Source organism: Balaenoptera borealis (assembly GCF_965194805.1).
Source record: "Balaenoptera borealis genome assembly, chromosome: 1".
Taxonomy (NCBI): domain Eukaryota; kingdom Metazoa; phylum Chordata; class Mammalia; order Artiodactyla; family Balaenopteridae; genus Balaenoptera; species Balaenoptera borealis.
Genome location: NC_138860.1, coordinates 65621468 through 65634971, shown reverse-complemented (window position 1 = coordinate 65634971; position 13504 = coordinate 65621468).

Below are 13504 nucleotides of genomic sequence, written 5' to 3'. Positions count from 1 at the left end.
GGTACTGCTCCTGGGCTGGGTGAACCTGGCCAGGTGTCACCTGCTCTGAACCTCCGTTTCTTCCTCTGTAAAGTGGAAATAGTACCTTGACTGCTGACCTTACAGGATTAAGTGAGATAATTCACATATGGCTCTTTATACACGCTGGGGGGTGGTGGTGGGTGTCTGCTGTGACGGTGACATTTTGGTACAGGTTCTGACAGCAGCCTGGGAGGTGGGCAAGGAACAGCAGACCCCAAATCTTCCAGAAGCTCCTAAACTCTGTGAGAGCCTTGGGTGCACCTGAGGTAGCTCAGGGCGAGGAGGCACCAGGTGGAACAGCAGAGAAGCCACAAGACTCATCTGGGAGGGCCTTCTGGGGGAGGTGGCCCAGGGAGTCATCTCTGCCCCTCGCTGACTCCTGGGAATTCTTGGACATGTGGCTCCCTGTCTCTGAGCCTTGGTTTCCTCATCTGTTGAACGAATGAGTAAGGTTCTATCTAGTGAAGCTCCAGGGAGTGCTCACCCCAGGCGAGGGGTGATAATTTTCAATTTGCCTCTGCGTCCCCCATCATTTGTCTCCTGCCTTCCACCCCCGTCTGAAGGGCAGGCCCAACCTGTCCTGAGCCTCTTGGCTAAGGCCAGAGGGGCACCTTACCCTTTGGAGAGAGGGCAGATTAGGGAGGAAACTCCCAGTTTTCAGAGCAGGGTAACTGAGGAGTAAGGAAGCTTCTGGAAGGCCTTCACTTAAGAAGGGCCCATTGAGGGCAGCAAGTGAGGAATATTCGGGAGGCAGGGCCAGGGCCTGAGGCAGACCCCGGGGCCACCTGGGGCACTCTGTGGAGCCCCGTGCCATGATGCCCACCTGCCCTGCCAGGCCACTGGTGTGGGTGGGTCCTCCCTTACTTCTGGTCCCTTCTCTGTTTCCAGGACAGAACTGTACCTGCACCAGCTGGCAGACAGCAGCTCCTTCGGCATGGGCGTGTGGCCTAAGGTAAAGAGGAGGTCCTTCTGGGTGTGAGTGGGTGTCTGTGTCCCCATGGCCAAGATGGGCGGGTCCCCTGTGTGGCTCGTCCCTCTGCCACTGGGGTAAGTAGTTGGCAAGGGCTGGTCACGTGGGGGAGGCAGGGTTGCCTTTATGGGGCCTGGGCTTGTCAGGGAAATGAGTCTTGTGCTAATAAAGGGAACCAGGAGGTGGTTTGTGTAGAGGTAAGGGCGTGGTCTCCGGGACAGGCTGTCTGGGTTCAAACCCCGGCTCTGACACTTACTGGATATGAGACCTCAGGCATGGACCCTAGCCTCTCTGAATGTCTGTGTCCTCTTTGGTAAAATAACAACAGAACGGGCGGGCAGGCTGAAGGGAGGACAGAGCGTGGCACGGCCTGCCCGCCTGGGCCACGGGGAGAAGGTCGGGGCGCCGCCCGCGCCCTCGTTCCGCTGCCTGGCGTCCTTTGTGGAGGCAGGGCTCCCAAGGAGCTCAAAGGCCAGGGAAGGACACACGGGACGGTCCAGAGCCACCCTACCGCTCCAGTGGTGCAGCACCCTCTCTGAATTCCTACTGCCACCAAAACACATCCCTAAGGCCTTTGGGAAGAATTGCTAGGACCCAGGAAGGCGGCCCCTTGCTGTGGTCCAGACTTCAGCAGCTGCCGATGACCAGAGGGAGCCAGCCGGCCGGCCGTGAGCAGGAGGACAGGACACGGGGACAGGGACAGCCACAGCCGGGCTTCCCGCAGCTGTGCCCACCGCCAGAACCAGCTCCAGCCAGTCACAGCCCCCGAGATGCCAAACAGTGACGGGCGAGAGGCCGGCAGGAAACTGACACCCCCTCACTGGAGAGCCTGCCCGGTCGGGGTGCGGGGCACCATCCCCGTCTGAACTCACCCCACAGCTCAGCCGTCTCCCAGTGACCCAGACGCGTCCCCACGGCCCCAGGGCTGATCCCCGACCAAGGTCAGAACTCCCCCCAGTGTGACGGCCCCCATGCCACTCCTGTGGTGGAAGGGACGGCAGGCAGAGACCAGGAGTAGAGTCTTTTTTATTAATGGCTGCGTTTTCAAAGAACCGTTTTGTTACCAGGAAAGCTCCCCAGGAAGGGATTGCATTAGTGCAACAAGGGGGAGCCTTGATGCCAGGCTTTCCAGACACTTCCAGGTGGAGACTTTTGGCCTAGGCCGGCCGCCGGGGACTCGGGGGCTGGGAGGACACACGGCCCCTCCCCCGCCCCGACGGGGCGCTAAGGCACCCGGCCCGCCCGGGGGGGCAAAACCCCGTGCCGTCAGCAGGCCGGCGGCTTGCAGCCCTCAACCTGCAGCCCTTTGCTCAGGAGGAAGGCGTCCTGCATGGGGTCACAACCCAGGAAGAGCTTCACCATGCCCTTGGCATCCTCGGAGCCCCCTGGCCTCAGAATGCAGCTTCTGTAGTCCATGGCAACCTGAGGAGAGGGGGCGGGGCTGCAGGAGGGTGGAGCACCCCCTTCACAGAGGGTGTGGGTGTGGCCACCTCTGCTGTGACTCAACAAAGGGCAGGGGAGCAGGGGGTTCTGGGCAGGGCCCTCAGAGCCTGGCAGGCCCAGGCGGGCGGCACAAGCATCTAGGCCCAGGCCAAGGACCTCCGTGTTGGTCTGCACGGCAGGCCGGCCTCTCACCTTGCCACTCAGGACGCCCTCCTGCTTGAAACGAGTGTGTGGACCGTGTCCGCGGAGTACACCTCGCTGCACAGGTAGCCATAGGACTGGGCGTCGTAGCTTCCTGCCAGGTGGCCGAAGGTCGCAGGCAGGTGGGTCCCTGGGACACACGCGGAGAGGCTCCTGCCCGGCCCCCTGGCCGCTCCGTGCCCCTTCCCCAGAGCCCAGAGCTTGGGGCCTCAAAGCAGCCCTGTCTGAGTCCCCTGCCACTAGAGGGAGTATTGGCCCAACACTTCTAGAAAACGGGGACCTTGCGGGCAACTCAGTGGAGGGACACAAATCAATCTTTGCCGACTTTCTGCTGAAGCTCACGAGGGTTCACCCCTAAGCCTCTTACAGGGACAGCTGCCCGAGGCTCCGAGGGATGAGTCAGGGCTCGCCCTCCAGCACGGGGAGAGCGCGGGTTAAAGCGCTCACGAGGGAGTGAACTGCGTCTCCGCACCGACACGCACGGGCAAACCTCGTCGACGCGTTCCGTCCGGGGTATGAAGCCCTCTCCTGCCTCTTCCAGGCTCTCCAGAAAGCACGTGCAGATACGCCCAGCCCACCCTCGGACTCCGCGGGCCACAGCTGGAGGGACCAGCCCAGGAACCCAGGCAGGAAGAGGCCAGAGGTCAGCGAGCCTCGACCAGAGCCCGTCAGTCGGTCCCCCTTCACACACCACCAGAGGATCCTCTTGACCTGGGCAGTAGCCGCCAACCGACCGCTAAGGTGGGCCCGGCGTGCGCTTGGCTACCTGGCGTGGCTGGGACCCCGAGGATCTCCTGGCAGAGGCGGGCATTGTCCTAGGCCGGGTCCGAGGGCGTCTGCGTGTGCAGGGCCTGGTCCACCTTGGCCAGGACGATCTGGCGCAGGTTGAAGAGGCCTGGAGGGCGGGAGGAAGGAGACGGGGGCGCTGGCACTGTGTCCAGGCCGCGCTTTCCAGCCGGGCGGTCCGGGAGCCCCTTTCCTTTCCCTCGGCCCGGCCGCACGGGGGTTGGCCAGCCGGGACTTGATGAGCTTGTCCAGCAGCTCCTGGGGGACGGCGCTGCTCGTGCCCCGCCGAGACTGGCAGCAGCGCCAGGGCTTCACAGGGCGCGGCGCTCCCGGCCCCAGAGCCTACCCTCTGGTTCTCATCCCCGGCTGTCACCAGAGTCGCAGGCAACGTGCCCTTCTTTTCGTTTGTCTTTTTTCCGGCCCTCGACCACGCAAAGGTGTGAAGCCCTGCCACTCGCTGCCACGTGGATGCACCGTGAGAACACGGTGCTCAGCGAGAGAAGTCAGACACAGAAGGACACACAGGGTGTGACCCCACTGAGGGGAAACGTCCAGAACAGGTAGATCCACAGAGTCAGAGTGGGTTCCTGGTTGTCAGGGACAGGGGAGGGGAGGGAATGATAACTAAGGGCGTGAGGGACCTTTTTGGGGTGAGGGAAATGTTCCAGAACAGGGCAGTAGTGACGGCTGCACAGCTCAGTAAAGTGTCCCCACGCGCTCCGGTTGCAGTCTGTGAGAGCATCGCTCTCAGGACGAAGGGCTGACTGCAGGAAGACTGAACGAGCACTGGGTCCTGGGCCCAGACGCTCATCTGGGGACCCCCCCCACATTGGGAAGTCACTGGGACTTGCTGAGCCTCCACCGAGACTGGCAGCAGCCCCAGGGCCTCACAGGGCGTGGTGCTCCCGGCCCCAGAGCCTAACCTCTGGTTCTCATCACTCATCACTCACCAGCCTTGCATGCAACGTTCCTTTCTTCTATTTTGTCTTTTTTAAAGGCAACTCTTGAATACCTGTATTTAACATGCAGGGAACCAGTCCTGACTCCTTGATCTGGGACTTCCAGCCTCCAGAGTCTCGAGGACATCCACTTCCGTTGTTTACGCGCCCAGTGCGTGGGGTTTGATGATGGAAACTGACACCGAGGGCGTCTCCTCGTGCGGGGTGACATCAGCGGAAGAATCCCGTGGCGAGGGCCTGCCTGAGGACCACGGGAGAGCCCGGGCCCTCCCCGCCCCCTGCCTTCAGCCCCTCGCCCGCACCCTCCTGGGAGCGGAGCTGGTGCATCGCTTGCCAGAACTCATGGAAGTAGGTCTCCAGCTCATCATGCTGGAACAGGGAGGGCGGGTTGGGCGTAGGCTTGGTGAAGTTGGCCACCATGGCCGCGATGGCAATCTGGCGCCTCCCGTCCTGCTGCAGGCAGCCCGGCTGCAGGCCAAAGCAGGCCATGTGCCCGGACTTCCCTTCCCTGGGGAGGGACGCGGGTGAGGCCCCGCTACCACAGAGGAGCCCCGGCCCACGGCCGACAGGTTCCCCCACGCATGCACCGAGGGTAGAGGTCCAGGTAGAACTTGCTGATGGATGACCTTGCCCGAGGCCACGTCCCGGACCGTGTAGAGCCTCACATCTTCATCTTCGTGACGCATGTTGGCGCCTTCCTCCAGGTCGAAGGTCAGCCCCAGCAGCTCCTGGGAGATGCCCAGCCGCCCGCGCGTGACCACCTGCATGGGGAAGGACTCATTGAGCAGGTACTGGTCCACGTGGTAGCGCGTCTCCTCCCCCTGGTTCATGTAGTAGCGCAGGTCCTAGACGTTGATGGGCCCATCAAAGTGCAGGCCCCGGCTCTGGCACTCAGCCTTCTTTAGCTCCAGGATCAGGGCCGCTCCTGCTCCCCGAGGGGCTTCAGCTTCTGGGCCAGCTCATCTGCGGGCGGAGGGGAGAGGCTCAGCTATGTCCCTGTGGCAGCCGCCCAGCCGCCCCCCACCCCACGCCCCTCGAGGCAGAATGAAGGGTTGGGGAAGGCGACCCCCAAGGGCTGACACAGTGGGGTCTCAGGCAGCACCACGTCCAGTCAAGGTCCACCTGACCCCCGTCCCCACTGGGACTCGGGGAGGCGGGGTTACCTAGGAAAGTGGCCACCACCTGGCTGGTCTTGGCCATGTTCATCTCCAGCACAGAGTCGGCACGCGTGCTGAATCCCAGCAGGCGGGACTTCTGAGCCTGCAGCCTTACCAGCTCCCCGAGGATCGCGCAGTTCTCCTGGAACCCAGAGACAGCCAGCGCTGGGGACCGTGGGCCACGCCCTCCCCACAGGCCCCGGGCCAGGTCTCTGTGGGTGGGAGGGCTCTCAGGCCACTGGCGGGCACAGCCAAACCCCCTCCCTCCTCCTCCTGGCCTGGATTTCTAGACACTTTGGTGCTGTCCTAACATGTGGTCTTTATGAACACAGGTCCTTTTGGAACCAGAAACGGCGTGAACCATGATGAGCTCTAAGGCCAAGGGCAGGAAGAAATGTGACCAGGCTCTCCAGGAGCCACCCAGGGGCCTCCCCGGGCTCAACAATACAAACTTGGCTGCCGTGCAGACAGCAGCTCATCCCCACGGCGCCCGAACACCCAGCCCCTGGACGGCGAGAGACCTGTTGCTGCAGGTGCCCCGTGGTTGGCTGGTGAGGCCTGGCCCCAGGCGTACGCCACCTTCTCTGGGGCCACCTCTCTGGGTCTGCGGTGGGGTTCTCCTGGGAGCCCCCAGTCACCACAGGACCAACGTGGCCTGTCTGCAGCCCAAGAAGGTGGGGACACAGGTCTGTCCCCCGTGGACATCACCCGCGAGGCCGAGCAAGCACCAGTGGTGTCTGCGGGGAAGATGAAGGGCTCATGCACAGCCCCCATCTACTGAAGATGCTAAACGGGAGAAGCACAGACTGCAGCCACATGCGGTATGGACCAAACGCAAGTGTCCTTGCAGGAACCGATGTCTGAATGTCGAGGCTGTTCCCGGGCCACAGTGAGAAGGCCCAGGCCCCACGCAAGGCACAGAGAGGGGATGGGGGGAACATCTGCGAATCTGAGCTCATCGGGCATCACCCCAGAAGGAGAGGGAGAGAGCCAGAAGGAGATACGGAGGGAGAGGGAGAGAGAGGGAGGTACAGACGTCTCTCCTTTCCCTGGGGGTTCTCTAGTGCAGCCAAGCCTGAAAACCACTGCATTTCGGGAGATGGGTCCTCGTGGAAAAGTTAAATAGTAGCTCATGGCATTATCGACACATATTAAAATGGCCCCAAATCTTGGGGAGTCAGGGAGGGGAGCTGGCGGCTGCCTCGTAAAGGAGGAGAGATTGGGCGTCAGAGGAGGTGCCTGCCTCCACCACCTCCGCCGCCGCTGCCCCCCCCCAGGGCCCCGCAGACTTCATCTCCCAGCTGTGGTCCTGGGCTGGAAGGCAGCGGGGAGGTCAGGCCGTCCCAAGCATCAACGTTGACTTCAGGGCTGATCTGAAAGGCGCCTGGTGTTTGTTGAAGCAGAAAAAAGAGAAAGCAGTGGGCAGAGGATGGGAGGGGGAGGGAGCCCCCATCAGCCCTTCTCCCTGTCTCCCTCTCTGTCTCCCTCCCTCCCTCCCTCCCTCTACCTCCCTGCCTCTCACTCTCCCTCCATCTCTCCCTCTGCCTCTCTCCCTCCCTCTCTCCCTCCCTCTCTCCCTGTCCCTCTTGCCCTGTCCTGTCCCTCTCTCCCTCCCTCCATCCCTGTCTCTCTTTCCCTGTCCCTCTCTCCCTCTCCCTCTATCCGTCCCCCCTCCCTTTCCCCGTTTCCATCTCCCTCTCTGCCTCCCTCTTTCCCTGTCCCTGTTTCCCTGCTCTGCTCTCCCTCTCCCTCTCCCTCTTTCCCTCTCCCTCTCTCCCTGTCCCCCTTTCCCTGTCCCTGTTTCCCTGTTCCGCTCTTCCTATACCTCTTTCCCTCTCCCTCTCTCCCTCTCGTGCTCCCTCTCCCTCTCCCTCTCCCTCCACCTCCTTCCCTCTCCAGAGAGGGAAGGAGGTGGAGGGAGAGGGACAGGGAGCAGGAGAGGGAGGGGGGAGAGGGAGAGAGGGATAGAGGGAGGGAGAGGGACAGGGAGCAGGAGAGGGAGGGGGAAGAGGGAGAGAGTGATGGAGGGAGGGAAAGACAAAGACATCTCTCCCTCCCTCCCTCTATCCCTCTCTCCCTCTCTCCCTCCCTCTCTCCCTCTTCCTCGCTCCCTCTCCTCCCTCTCCCTCCGTCTCTCCATCTCCCTCACTCCCTCCCAGAGACAGAGAGACGAAGAGGCAGAGACAAGGGAGAGGGAGAGAGGGAGAGGGAGAGAGAGGGGGAGAGAGGGAGAGACGGAGAGAGGGAGAGAGAGAGAGGTCTCTTCCTCCCTTTCCCTCTCTCCTCCTTCTCTCCCTCTCTCCCACTCTCCCTCTTCCCTCTCCCTCCCTCCCCCCTCCCTCTCTCCCTCTCCCCCTCTCCCTCGTCTCTCCCTCTCCCTCCATCTCTCCCTCTCTGGGAGGGAGTGAGGGAGAGGGAGAGACAGAGGGAGGGAGAGGGTGAGACAGAGGGAGGGAGAGGGAGAGAGGAAGGGAAAGGGCGAGGGAGGGAGAGGGATGGAGGACGAGACGTCTCTCCGTCTCTCCCTCTCCGTCTCCCTCCCCCTCCCTCTCTCCCTCTCCCTCCCTTCCTCTCCCTCTCCCTCTCCTAGAGGGAGGGAGGGAGAGGGAGAGACAGAGGGAGAGGATAGGGGGAGTCGGAGAAGGAGGTAGGGAGAGGGAGAAGGCGAGAGGGTGCCTGCTTCCCTCTCTGTCTCCCTCCCTCCCTCCCTCCCTCTCCGTGTCCCTGTCTCCCCCCTCTCCCTCTCCCTCTGTCTCTCCCTCTCTGGGAGGGAGAGAGGGAGAGGGAGAAGGAGGGAAAGTGATGGAGGGAGGGAGAGGGAGAGAAGGAGGGGAGAGGGAGGGAGGAAGAGAGCTCTCCCTCTCTCCCCCCTCTCTCTCCCCCTCCCTCTCTCCCTCTCCCCCTCTCCCTTGTCTTTGCCTCTCCCTCCGTCTCTCCCTCTCTGAGAGGGAGTGAGGGAGACGGAGAGACGGAGGGAGAGGGAAAGGGAGGAGAGGGAGGGAGGGAGGGAGAGACGTTTCCTCCCTCCCTTTCCTCCCTCTTCTCCCTCTCCTTCTCCCTCTCCGTCTAACTCTCCCGCTCCCTCCATCTCTCCATCTCCCTCACTCCCTCCCAGAGGGAGAGGGGAGGGAGAGAAGGAGAGGGAAAGAGGAGAGGGAAGAGGGAGAGGAAAGAGGCAGAGGAAAGAAGCAGAGGGAAGAGGCAGAGAGGGAAGAGGGAGAGAGGGAGAGGGAGAGAGAGGGGGAGAGAGGGAGAGACGGAGAGAGGGAGAAAGAGAGAGGTCTCTTCCTCCCTTTCCCTCTCTCCTCCTTCTCTCCCTCTCTCCCACTCTCCCTCTTCCCTCTCCCTCTCTCCCCCCTCCCTCTCTCCCTCTCCCCCTCTCCCTCGTCTCTCCCTCTCCCTCCATCTCTCCCTCTCTGGGAGGGAGTGAGGGAGAGGGAGAGACAGAGGGAGGGAGAGGGAGAGACAGAGGGAGGGAGAGGGTGAGACAGAGGGAGGGAGAGGGAGAGAGGAAGGGAAAGGGCGAGGGAGGGAGAGGGAAGGAGGGCGAGACGTCTCTCCCTCTCCGTCTCCCTTCCCCTCCCTCTCTCTCTCTCCCTCCCTTCCTCTCCCTCTCCCTCTCCTAGAGGGAGGGAGGGAGGGAGAGGGAGAGACAGAGGGAGAGGAGAGGGGGAGTCGGAGAAGGAGGTAGGGAGAGGGAGAAGGCGAGAGGGTGCCTGCTTCCCTCTCTGTCTCCCTCCCTCCCTCCCTCCCTCTCCGTGTCCCTGTCTCCCCCCTCTCCCTCTCCCTCTGTCTCTCCCTCTCTGGGAGGGAGAGAGGGAGAAGGAGGGAAAGTGATGGAGGGAGGGAGAGGGAGAGAGGGTGAGGGAGAGAGGGAGAGAAGGAGGAGAGAGGGAGAAGGAGGGAGGAAGAGAGCTCTCCCTCTCTCCCCCCTTTCTCTCCCCCTCCCTCTCTCCCTCTCTCCCTCTCCCCCTCTCCCTTGTCTTTGCCTCTCCCTCCGTCTCTCCCTCTCTGAGAGGGAGTGAGGGAGACGGAGAGACGGAGGGAGAGGGAAAGGGAGGAGAGGGAGGGAGGCAGAGGGAGGGAGGGAGGGAGAGACGTCTTCTCCCTCCCTCTCCTCCCTCTTCTCCCTCTCCCTCTCCCTCCAACTCTCCCGCTCCCTCCATCTCTCCATCTCCCTCACTCCCTCCCAGAGGGAGAGACGGAGGGAGAGGCAGAGACAGGGGAGAGGGAGAGAGGAAGAGGGAGAGAGAGGGGGGAGAGAGGGAGAGGGAGAGAGGGGGAGGGAGAGAAGGAGAGGGAAAGAGGAGAGGGAAGAGGGAGAGGAAAGAGGCAGAGGAAAGAGGCAGAGGGAAGAGGGAGAGGAAGAGGGAAGAGGGAGAGAGGAGAGAGGGAGATAGGGAGAGGAAAGAGAGAGGGAGAGGGAGGGAGAGGGAGAGAGGGAGGGAGAGAGGAAGAGACAGAGGGAGAGCGAGAGAGGGAGTGGGAAAGAGGTAGAGGGAGAGCGGAACAGGGAAAGAGGTACAGGGAGAGAGGGAGGCAGAGAGGGAGGAGAGGAAGCAGGGAGAAAAGAGAGAAAGAACACACCGTCTACATTTCTGTCAAATGACACCGGGGATCCTTACACAACCAGGAGAAAGTAACACAGGGAGGCTCTTTCTCAGCTGGAACTGGAACTGCAGACGGGGCCAAACACCACCAGGCTGGCCACACGTGTCCAGCCGCCGCTCCAGCCCCGTCAGCCGTGAGTCCGGTCACCAGGGCTCTGAGTGTCTGCTCCAGGGAGCTGGGGTTCACCCTCTCACCCGGGAGGCCAGGCCAAGAGAGCAGGGCCCCGGGCTGGACACATAGGGGAAAACGCATCCCCACAGGACAGCTTGTGCGAGCAGATTCAGCTACCAGATTCTAGAGGCCCGGGACCACCCTGTGGCCCGTGAAACCCAGGAGCCACGAGGGTCTTGCAACGTGATTCCTGTCCGTTGGACTGTAAAGTTTATGTAGGGAATCTTGGAAACAGTGGTAACAAGGCTGAATTGGAACGAGCTTTAGGCTATTATGGACCACTCTGAAGTGTGTGGGGTGCTAAAAACCCTCCCGGCTTCGCTCTCGTTGAATGTGAAGATCCCCAAGATGCAGCCGATGCTGTCCGAGAACTAGATGGGAGAACACTATGTGGCTGCCGAGTAAGAGTGGACCTGTCGAATGGGGAAAAGAGAAGTCGAAATCGTGACCGCCTCCTTCTTGGGGTCGTCGCCCTCGAGATGATTATGGGAGGAGGAGTCCTCCACCTCCCACACATCTCCAAGATGGAGAGCCTTCTCCGTCAGCCAGAGCAGGTCCCTTTCTAGATATAGGAGAAGAGAGACATCCCTGTCCCAAGAGAGAAATCACAAGCCATCCCGATCTTTCTCTAGGTCTCCTAGCCGATCTAGGTCAGATGAAAGGAAATAGAAGACCACTTTGCAAGAGGAGTGGTGTACAGGCAATAACTTCATTTGGCAGGAGTATGTACAGAAAATTCAAGTTTTGTTTGAGACTTCCGAAGCTTGGTGCACTTTTTAAATGTTTTAGTTCACATTTGTTTGTCTCTTGGGACAGTGACACATAAAGGTGTCATTCTCTATGGTTTGAAATGGGTCCTGGGAGGCATGTAATATGAAGAATTGTTACCTTACAATGTTCCCTTAAGCAAAATTGAACTTGCTTTGAATTTTTGGTCTTGCCTAGACTGATAATAAAACTCTAACTCCTGCCCACCTAAAGTGTGATGTTTACTATTATGGAAACAACACTGGCAAACATTGAAAAGACTTTCTGTAGCTGGGATGTGGTATGCAGCTGTAGTTAAGCAAGCAGTCTTTAAAAGGTGCTGTGAACCCAAGCCAGCAGGTAAAAATGAAAGCCGCACCCTTACCCTAGATTAGAGGTTTAAAAATTCCACTAGTCTTCACACCGGACAAGAGATTGTCCAGGGAGTTTAAAATCTAAGAAGTTTCAAGGAAGTTAGTTTACCTTTGAGTTAGGTCATACGTCCCCTCTGTGATTGCTGTACATGAATACATAGCTCTTTGTAATATTTTTTGGAAATTTGAGATTATCAAGATACCAATGTCCTGCCAGATTAAGAGTATATTGTAGAGCTGAACTTTGAGTTACTGTGCAATTTTTTTTTTCATGCTGTCATTTGTAATATGTTTTGTGAGAATCCTTGGGATTAACGTTTTGGTTGCAAAAGAAAAAAAGAAAAGAAAAGAATCCGCCTGCCAATGCAGGGGACACAGGTTCAAGCCCTGGTCCGGGAAGATCCCAGGTGCCGCAGATCAACTAAGCCCGTGGGCCACAACTACTGAGCCTGCACTCTAGATCCTGGGAGCCAGAACTACTGAGCCCCCGTGCCACAACTACAGAAGCCCACATGCAACGAAGACCCAACGCAGCAAGAAAAAAAAGACAATACTGGCCAGGTGATCAAGGGTAAAATCGTTTGTCATAAGTCCCGTTGATGGTGTGTATCCTTGATGTGACCTGAGGAGAATGGCATTTTTATCTCTGTCTGGGTCTTCCGCCCCAAACCCCATAACTCCAGACCAACCATAAGAAAACATCAGAAAACAAACAGACTAACAAATTGAGGGACAAAACACCTGACCAGTCCTCCTCAAAACTTTCAAGGTATCAAAACCCAGCGACGTCTGAGAAATGTCACAGCCCAGAGGAGACTGGGACAGAAAAAGGATGTTAGGGGAACACTAGGGAAATTCTAATAAAGTGTGGACTTTAGTTAATAACAATGTATCCATCTTGGTTCCTTAGTTGGATAAACATGTCACACTAAGGTACTAATGAGTTGGAAATAGGGGTACTGGGTCAGGGTCCACGGCACTCTGTACACTCTGTACAGATCTTTGCAACTTTTTTGTAACTCTAAGCTCTTGTAAAATTAAGCGAGTACTGAACAGAGCTAAGAATGTTATTTCCCTGATTTGAACATGCCTGAGTTTCTTTTCATGGTCACATTTTTGCTATTTGGATGTGTCTTGGAATCAGTAGCAAAGGAGAGTTGCCAGCCCCTGGGAAGATGTGGGTGGTTCGCAGGTGGCTTGCTCTGGAGCTGAAGACCACGGTGGGGTGGGAAGTCTGCAGCCTCGGGCTGCACTTAGAAACATGGGAGGGGATGGGCCAGCTCAGTTAGGGATGGAACCTATAAATAAAACTTTTTTCTTTTCCGTTATGGCTTATCACAGGATACTGAATATAGTTCCCTGTGCTAGACAGTAGGACGTTGTAGTTTATCCATCCTATATTTAATAGTTTGCATCTGCTAACCCCAAACTCCCAATCCAACCCTCCCTCACTGTTTCTCCCCCTTGGCAACCACAAGTCTGTTCTCTATGTCTGTGAGTCTGTTTTTGTTTTGTAGACGAGTTCATTTGTGTCGTATTTTAGATTTCACATATAAGTGAGATCATATGATATTTGTCTTTCTCTTCTGACTTACTTCACTTAGTATGATAATCTCTAGGTCCATCCACGTTGCTGCAAATAGCATTATTTCATTCTTTTTATGGCTGAATAATATTCCATTGTATATATGTACCACATCTTCTTTATCCATTCATCCATCAGTGGACATTTAGGTAGCTTCCATGTCTTGGCTACTGTAAATAGTGCTGCAATGAACGTTGGGGTGCATGTATCTTTCTTTCTTTCTTCTTTCCTTCTTCCTTTCTTCCTTTCTTTCTTTCTCTCTCTCTCTTTCTCTTTCTTTCTTTCTTTCTTTCTCTCTCTTTCTCTCTTTCTCTCTTTCTTTCTTTCTTTTTTCTTTCTTCTTTTATTGTCACACGGCATGTGAGATCTTAGTTCCCTGACCAGAGATGGAACCCACGCCCCCTGCACTGGAAGCATGGATTCTTAACCACTGGACCACCAGGGAAATGCCAGGGGTGTATGTATAGTTTTGAATTAGA